The sequence below is a fragment of the Procambarus clarkii genome, chromosome 12, assembly GCF_040958095.1.
Source record: "Procambarus clarkii isolate CNS0578487 chromosome 12, FALCON_Pclarkii_2.0, whole genome shotgun sequence".
In the NCBI taxonomy this organism is placed as follows: domain Eukaryota; kingdom Metazoa; phylum Arthropoda; class Malacostraca; order Decapoda; family Cambaridae; genus Procambarus; species Procambarus clarkii.
Window position 1 is genome coordinate 32,766,590 of NC_091161.1, and position 9,782 is coordinate 32,776,371.

Here is a 9,782-nt window from a genome sequence, read left to right on the forward strand (position 1 = left end):
TTTAATCTCTTCTGCTTTATTGGCTACCCCATCAGCATTGGTGTACCAAACCTTGAGACTCTTCTTGGAAACTCGGGTGTCAGAGTTCCCCCTTTAACCAGGGGTCTGGGGGGAACTGGGGGGTGTCTGGGGGGCAAGTGGGGGCTGTGGGGGTGAGTGGGGGGGTGCTAGGGGGGTGCCTGGGAGTGCCTGGTAGGCGAATGGGGTCTGGGCATCTAGAGGGGTAGGAAGGGCATAATGGGTCTGAAAGTTAGGGGTCTGAATAGCATAGGGGGGTTGAGAAATAGAGTGAGACATGTGTGTGTGTGTGTGTGTGTGTGTGTGTGTGTGTGTGTGTGTGTGTGTGTGTGGTGTGTGTGTGTGTGTGTGGTGTGTGTGTGTGTGTGTGTGTGTGTGTGTGTGTGTGTGTGTGTGTGTGTGTGTGTGTGTGTGTGTGTGTGTGTGTGTGTGTGTGTGTGTGTGTGTGTGTGTGTGTGTGTGTGTGTGTGTGTGTGTGTGTGTGTGTGTGTGTGTGTGTGTGTGTGTGTGTGTGTGTGTGTGTGTGTGTGTGTGTGTGTGTGTGTGTGGTGTGTGTGTGGTGTGTGTGTGTGTGTGTGTGTGTGTGTACTCACCTAGTTGTACTCACCTAGTTGTGTTTGCGGGGGTTGAGCTCTGGCTCTTTGGTCCCGCCTCTCAACCGTCAATCAACAGGTGTACAGATTCCTGAGCCTATCGGGCTCTGTCATATCTACACTTGAAACTGTGTATGGAGTCAGCCTCCACCACATCACTTCCTAATGCATTCCATTTGTCAACCACTCTGACACTAAAAAAGTTCTTTCTAATATCTCTGTGGCTCATTTGGGCACTCAGTTTCCACCTGTGTCCCCTAGTACGTGTGCCCCTTGTGTTAAATAGACTGTCTTTATCTACCCTATCAATCCCCTTCAGAATCTTGAATGTGGTGATCATGTCCCCCCTAACTCTTCTGTCTTCCAGCGAAGTGAGGTTTAATTCCCGTAGTCTCTCCTCGTAGCTCATACCTCTCAGCTCGGGTACTAGTCTGGTGGCAAACCTTTGAACCTTTTCCAGTTTAGTCTTATCCTTGACTAGATATGGACTCCATGCTGGGGCTGCATACTCCAGGATTGGCCTGACATATGTGGTATACAAAGTTCTGAATGATTCTTTACACAAGTTTCTGAATGCCGTTCGTATGTTGGCCAGCCTGGCATATGCCGCTGATGTTATCCGCTTGATATGTGCTGCAGGAGACAGGTCTGGCGTGATATCAACCCCCAAGTCTTTTTCCTTCTCTGACTCCTGAAGAATTTCCTCTCCCAGATGATACCTTGTATCTGGCCTCCTGCTCCCTACACCTATCTTCATTACATTACATTTGGTTGGGTTAAACTCTAACAACCATTTGTTCGACCATTCCTTCAGCTTGTCTAGGTCTTCTTGAAGCCTCAAACAGTCCTCTTCTGTTTTAATCCTTCTCATAATTTTAGCATCGTCCGCAAACATTGAGAGAAATGAATCGATACCCTCCGGGAGATCATTTACATATATCAGAAACAAGATAGGACCGAGTACAGAGCCCTGTGGGACTCCACTGGTGACTTCACGCCAATCGGAGGTCTCACCCCTCACCGTAACTCTCTGCTTCCTATTGCTTAGATACTCCCTTATCCACTGGAGCACCTTACCAGCTACACCTGCCTGTCTCTCCAGCTTATGTACCAGCCTCTTATGCGGTACTGTGTCAAAGGCTTTCCGACAATCCAAGAAAATGCAGTCCGCCCAGCCCTCTCTTTCTTGCTTAATCTGTGTCACCTGATCGTAGAATTCTATCAAGCCTGTAAGGCAAGATTTACCCTCCCTGAATCCATGTTGGCGATTTGTCACGAAGTCCCTTCTCTCCAGATGTGTTACCAGGTTTTTTCTCACGATCTTCTCCATCACCTTGCATGGTATACAAGTCAAGGACACTGGCCTGTAGTTCAGTGCCTCTTGTCTGTCGCCCTTTTTGTATATTGGGACCACATTCGCCGTCTTCCATATTTCTGGTAGGTCTCCCGTCTCTAGTGACTTACTATACACTATGGAGAGTGGCAGGCAAAGTGCCTCTGCACAGTCTTTCAGTACCCATGGTGAGATCCCATCTGGACCAACAGCCTTTCTAACATCCAGATCCAGCAGGTGTCTCTTGACCTCCTCTCTCGTAATTTCGAACTCCTCCAAGGCCGCCTGGTTTACCTCCCTTTCTCCTAACACAGTGACCTCACCCTGTTCTATTGTGAAGACCTCCTGGAACCTCTTGTTAAGTTCCTCACACACCTCTCTGTCATTCTCTGTATACCTGTCCTCGCCTGTTCTAAGTTTCAATACCTGTTCTTTCACTGTTGTTTTCCTTCTGATGTGACTGTGGAGTAGCTTTGGTTCGGTCTTGGCTTTGTTTGCTATATCATTATCAAAATTTTTCTCTGCTTCTCTTCTCACCCTGACGTACTCATTCCTGGTTCTCTGGTATCTCTCTCTGCTTTCTGGTGTTCTGTTATTCCGGAAGTTCCTCCACGCCTTTTTGTTCAGTTTCTTCGCTTCCATACATGCCCTATTATACCATGGATTCCTCTGTTGCTTCTCGGATTTTTCCCTTTGGGCCGGGATGAACCTGTTTACTGCCTCCTGACACTTTTGGGTAACATAGTCCATCATACCCTGTACAGACTTGTCTCTGAGATCTGTGTCCCAAGGTATTTCATTTAGGAAACTTCTCATCTGTTCATAATTCCCCTTTCGGTATGCCAGCCTTTTGATTCCTAGTTCTTTTTGGGGGGAGATAAGTCCTAGCTCTACCAGGTACTCAAAATTCAATACTACTGTGGTCACTCATTCCCAAGGGCGCTTCCATCTTAACTTCCCTTATATCCCATTCATTTAGGGTAAATATCAAATCAAGCATTGCTGGTTCATCTTCTCCTCTCATTCTTGTTGGTTCTTTGGTGTGCTGGCTTAGAAAGTTTCTTGTTGCCACGTCCAGCAGCATAGCTCTCCATGTTTCTGGTCCTCCATGCGGGTCTCTGTTCTTCCAATCTATCTTCCCATGGTTGAAGTCTCCCATAATTAGTAGTCCAGATCCATTCCTGCTAGCAACAGAAGCTGCTCTTTCTATTATGTTAATGGTGGCCATGTTGTTTCTATCATATTCCTGACTAGGTCTTCTGTCATTTGGTGGTGGATTATATATGACTGCGACTATAATTTTTTTCCCTCCATTTGTTACAGTACCTGCTATGTAGTCACTGAAACCTTCACAGCCCTGAATATCCATCTCCTCAAAATCCCAGCCTTGTCTTACCAGCAGAGCTACACCACCCCCACCTCTTCCTTCCCTCTCTTTCCTCATAACATAATAGTCCTGTGGGAACACTGCATTTGTTATCGTTTTCGTGATCTTTGTTTCTGTGAGGGCTATTATGTCTGGGTTTTCCTCTAGTACCAGTTCTCCAAGCTCATTTGCTTTATTTGTAATTCCATCTATGTTTGTGTACATCGCTTTGAGGCTCACTTTCTTCTGTCCCTTCTCAAATCGCCTCCTTGGTGAGTGTTCTGCTGGTGGGGGAGGCTGTTCCATGGGTGTGAGGACCTGTGAGGTGGATAACAGGGTCTCAGAGGATACTGGGATGAGGTGCGGGGAATCCAGTGAAGGGGGAGGGACAGGGAGGGTATGGGGTGAAAGGGGAGGGAGGACGGGAAGGAAAGGGGGGGAGGGATGACTCGGGAGGAGGGGAGGGGTAGAAGGGTGGGGATTGGGTGTGGGGGGAGGGAGATTTTGCTGAACATTTGAGTGGGGGCAGGGAGGGTTTGGGGTAGGGGGGTTTTCTATGCAGAGGAGGGAGGCGGGGTTGTCCTCCCTTCTGGCGTTACTGGGTAGCTGGTTGTGGGTTCCCCCCTCGCCTCTGGGGGTGTTGGGTTGGGAGCTGTGACTTCCTGGTTTTCCCCTCTCGCCCTGCGCCTCTTCCTTGCTTCTGCCGCCACGGCTCTCTCCTCCCTTGTCATGTCTCTTTGGAGGAATACATTTTTTAATTTTCCCACGTTTTTCAGGGAGCTCTTCCTTGATAGGATCTTCTCCTTTGTGTTCTCGCTTGCAAACACTATCTTTATCATTCGGTCCCGGTCTTTGTTGTACCGGCCTAGCCTGAAAACCTTATCAATGCTATGCTCAGCCCCTTCCATGTCTAGTGCCTTTAGTACTTCATTCACTGCTGCTTTGTCCTTGTCACTCCACTCTGTCCTATTAGATCCTTCCTGCTCCTTAATACCCACAGCAACCACTGATCTGTTCCTTTCCAGCAGTTGGCTAGTGGAGCGTGCCGCCTCCTGCGAGGTGGCTGCTTTCATGGCCACCTCCATCACTGCAGTCATTACTTCAGAGTTATTTTTTTTTAGTATTTCCGCAAATGTTGCTTTTATTGTGGCATTCTCATCCAGAAAACTATTACCACCTTCTCCCTGGGTGGTTTTCTGATTCTCAGCCTCGATACCATTTTCTTTGAGGGCTCTAATCTCCTCCTTTGCTGCTGTCAGCTCTCTTTTCAGGTTGCTTATTTCGTTCTTCATTTCCTGCATCATTTCTTGCATCTCACTCTTGATGTCCTCCAGAAACTGGGCGAACATTTCCTTCATCTCGTCACCTTGGCTCTTTCCTGTTCCCCTGGGACCTCTGGCTGCCAGCCAGAGAATGTGTGTGTGTGTGTACTCACCTATATGTACTCACCTATATGTGCTTGCAGGATCGAGCATTGACTCTTGGATCCCGCCTTTCGAGCATCGGTTGTTTACAGCAATGACTCCTGTCCCATTTCCCTATCATACCTGGTTTTAAAATTATGAATAGTATTTGCTTCCACAACCTGTTCCTGAAGTGCATTCCATTTCCCCACTACTCTCACGCTAAAAGAAAACTTCCTAACATCTCTGTGACTCATCTGAGTTTCAAGCTTCCATCCATGTCCTCTCGTTCTGTTACTATTCCGTGTGAACATTTCGTCTATGTCCACTCTGTCAATTCCTCTGAGTATCTTATACGTTCCTATCATGTCCCCCCTCTCCCTTCTTCTTTCTAGTGTCGTAAGGCACAGTTCCCTCAGGCGCTCTTCATACCCCATCCCTCGTAGCTCTGGGACGAGTCTCGTTGCAAACCTCTGAACCTTTTCCAGTTTCATTATATGCTTCTTCAGATGGGGACTCCATGATGAGGCGGCATACTCTAAGACTGGCCTTACGTAGGCAGTGTAAAGCGCCCTAAATGCCTCCTTACTTAGGTTTCTGAATGATGTTCTAACTTTTGCCAGTGTAGAGTACGCTGCTGTCGTTATCCTATTAATATGTGCCTCAGGAGATAGATTAGGTGTTACAGTCCACCCCCAGGTCTCTTTCACGCGTCGTTACAGGTAGGCTGTTCCCCTTCATTGTGTACTGTCCCTTTGGTCTCCTATCTCCTAGTCCCATTTCCATAACTTTACATTTGCTCGTGTTGAATTCTAGTAGCCATTTCTCTGACCATCTCTGCAATCTGTTCAGGTCCTCTTGGAGGATCCTGCAATCCTCATCTGTCACAACTCTTCTCATCAACTTTGCATCATCCGCAAACATCGATATGTAGGACTCTACGCCTGTAAACATGTCGTTAACATATACAAGAAATAGAATTGGTCCCAGCACCGATCCTTGTGGTACTCCACTTGTTACTGTTCGCCAGTCCGACTTCTCGCCCCTTACCGTAACTCTTTGGCTCCTTCCTGTTAGGTAGTTCCTTATCCATTCTAGGACCTTTCCCCCCACCCCCGCCTGCCTCTCGAGCTTGAACAGCAGTCTCATGTGCGGTACTGTATCAAAGGCTTTTTGGCAGTCCAGAAATATGCAGTCTGCCCAACCATCTCTGTCCTGTCTCATCCTCGTTATTTTATCATAGAATTCCAGAAGGTTTGTTAGGCACGATTTCCCTGTCCAGAACCCATGTTGATGTTTGTTCTCAAACCTAATGTTCTCCAGGTGTGCAACCAGTCGTAGCCTAATTATTCTTTCCAGTATTTTACAGGGGATGCTTGTCAGTGATACAGGTCTGTAGTTAAGTGCCTCCTCCATATCTCCTTTCTTGAAGATCGGCACGACATTTGCCTTCTTCCAGCAACTGGGCAATTCTCCTGACATAAGTGACTCATTAAAGATCATTGCCAGAGGCACGCTGAGGGCCTGTGCTGCTTCTTTTAGTATCCACGGTGATACTTTGTCTGGTCCAACTGCTTTAGTTGCATCTAGAGTTGTCAACTGTTTCATTACCTCCTCTGCTGTCACCTCTATATCTGATAGTCTTTCATCTAGGGTAACCCCTTCCAACAATGGGAGCTGCTCAGGCTCGGTAGTGAACACTCCATGGAAACTGGCATTCAGTGCCTCGCAGATTTCCTTGTCACTTTCAGTATATGCCCCCTCTGTCTTCCTTAGTCTTGTCACTTGGTCGTTCACCGACATTTTTCTTCTTATATGACTGTGTAGTAACTTAGGTTGTTTTTTCGCTTTGATTGCAATATCGTTCTCATAGTCCCTTTCCGATGTTCGTCTTATGTTAATGTAATCGTTCCTAGCTCTGTTGTATCTGCTTCTGTTGTCCTCTGTTCTTTGTCTTCTGTACTTCCTCCACTCCCGCCTGCTGGCCATTTTTGCTTCCTGACACTGTCTATTAAACCATGGGTTATTATATTCCTTCTTATTTTTTCCCTTTACCGTTGGTATAAATCTCTCTTCGGCCTCCTGGCATTTCTGTATGACTAGGTCCATCATATCTTGGACTGTTTTTCCTCTAATTTCTTCCTCCCACTGCACTTCACCCAGATAGTCCCTCATCCTCATATAGTCCCCTTTCCTGTAGTCAGCTCTCCTTTCCCAGATCTCTTGTCCCATGGTCATAAGTTTGAATTCCATCATGTAGTCAAAGACTAGGACACAATGGTCACTGGCCCCTAGAGGTATTTCATGCTCTAAATTCTCGATATCTTCTACGTTCTGGGTGAAAATCAGGTCTAATAGGCTCGGTGCATCTCCTCCTCTTTCCCTTGTGTCTTCCTTCACATGTTGTGTCAGGAAATTCCTGTCTATAACATCTACTAATTTTGCTCCCCACGTTTCGTCCCCTCCATGGGGATTCCTTGATTCCCAATTTATCTCTCCATGATTTAGGTCCCCCATGATCAGCAGCTTCGCTCTCATTCTGTGGGCTAGTGTTGCTGCCTTCTGCAGTTCATCTATACATGCTTTGTTGTTGTCATCATACTCCTGCCTGGGTCTTCTACTGTTTGGTGGGGGATTGTAGATTACCATGATCACAATCTTCCTCCCATCTACTGTCAGAGTTCCATGTATGAAGCTTGTGCACTCATTGGTAACTCGATTTCCCAGGTCTTCAAACTTCCATTTCCGCTTTATTAGGAGTGCTACTCCCCCTCCCTGTCTCTGTGTCCTCTCTTTTCGTATCACCTGGTACCCTTCAGGAAAGATTGCATCTGAGATCATGTCATTAATTTTAGTTTCCACAATTGCAACTATGTCAGGATCTGCTTCACTCACTCTTTCTTTTATCTCTTCTGCTTTATTAGATACCCCATCAGCATTGGTGTACCAAACCTTGAGATTCTTCATGGAAACTCTTGTACCAGAGTTCTCCCTTTCTCTGGGGGTCTGGGGGGATCTGGGGGATGTCTGGGGGGTGACTGGGGGCAGAGGGGATCCGGGGGATCTGGGGGGTGTTTGGGGGATGACTGGGGGCGGGGAGGGTCCGGGGGATGTCCGGGGGGATCCGGGGGGTGTCTGGGGGGGTCCGGGGGGTGTATGGGGGGTGAAAGAGTTCAGGAGGGGTGCTTGGGGGGCTACTGGGGGCTGGGCTTCTAGGAAGGTAGGTAGGAGGGTCTGGGGTAGGGCCTGGGTAGGTAGGTCTGGAGTAGGAAGGGCATACTGGGTCTGAAGATTAGGGAGGGCATAGAGGGGTTGGGAGATAGCGTAAGGTTGGGAGACAGATAGAGGTTGAGAGGTTGGGAGGGGGAAGGATAGAGGGGGTGGGGGGGACCTCCCACCTCCCTCGCAAGGGTGGGGGGTCACATGGAAGGAGAGGGGATGAGGAGGGGTGAGGGCAGGGTAGGCTTTGGGTGTTGAGGGGATGAGGTCTGGGTGGGTTCTTGGGGTTGAGGGGATGAGGTCTGGATGGGTTTTGGGGGTTGAGGGGATGAGAGCTGGGTGGGTTTTGGGGGTTGAGGGGATGAGGGCTGGACGGGTTTTGGGGGTTGAGGTGATGAGGGGGTCCTTGGAATGTGGGATGAATTTGACTCCAGTGGGGTCAGAGGGGTCAAGGGATGTGCTGGGGAGATAAGCAGGGGCGGCTGATTTGGGGAAGGGGTGACCTGAGAAGCACTTGTGAGCTGGTTAGCATGGGGTGGATTAGCACTGGGGTGTGTAGCTGCGCTCAAATGGGAAGAGTCGTATTGTTGTTTGCATGCTCTGTGGGCAATCTGTTCCTCCTTCGTCATGAATTTGTCAATAAATACGTTGTAGTAATTTTCGCTACCTCTGAGTAGGTGTTTGTGATGCAGTATGTAATCCACTGCCTCTTCGTTAGTGAACTGTACCAGGACAGGTCGTTTCCTGTTACAGTTGTATGGTCCAATGCGTCGGTGGACTTGCACCTCATTCCCTGCCATCTGGGCTCTCATGTCTCTCAAGATCCCCTGTAGTTCCAAATCCTCAATCTCCATCCTTTCCTGCCTCGATGGTGCCCTGGCTTCAAGTAATCCATGGATTATGATTGTCCTCTTTCTCAGTTCATGGTCATGCTGGTGGCCCTCTCCCTGGCTGACCCCCACCCCTCCTACACCCGCTACTCCACCTACTACTACTACCCCTTCCCCTGCCAAGCTTCCCTTATTCCTGCCAAATTCATTAGTAAGCCTAGATATTTCTCCTTGCCATTCTACCCTGCTCTTCCTGATTTCCTCTTGAATATAATCCATAAACTCTTGTTTGAGTCTTTGAACCTCGCCCTGTATCTTATTAAAGACTTCACTTTTAATCCCCTGGATTAGATCACCTATCCAAACATCCCTCTTCTCTACAAATTTCCCAATCATCTTCTCCACAAACCTATCTTCTTCCTCAATCATAATACTGTTGGACCTAGACCCCCTTCCTGACCTAGTCATTGCTATAATGCAACCTTACCCACAGGGGTTCCAAGTATCTTACCGTCCTGCTAACATAATAGGTGAGTGAATCTCCAAGCGTCGTCCCACGTGGTGGTAGGAGGGTTGCTGCCGGGGTGAGGTCACGCGGTCAGAGGTCGGTGAGGTCTGCTCCACACTACACACTGCCACAATACTTCCTCAACTATATTGAATTACGCTATTTAAACTGTTTTTCTTCACTACCTTATGGCTCTGGCCAAAACTCAAGTTTTTTTCATTCACTTGTACACACTTTTTCACTTCGAAGTTGCCTGATTACCCCTCCCACTCCACTAGTGAACCAGGAGCTCCCAACCCACGTCCACCCAACACGATGGTCACAAGACAAGTGTGTGTGTGTGTGTGTGTGTGTGTGTGTGTGTGTGTGTGTGTGTGGTGTGTGTGTGTGTGTGTGTGTGTGTGTGTGTGTGTGTGTGTGTGGTGTGTGTGTGTGTGGTGTGTGTGTGTGTGTGTGTGTGGTGTGTGTGTGTGTGTGTGTGTGTGTGTGTGTGTGTGTGTGTGTGTGTGTGT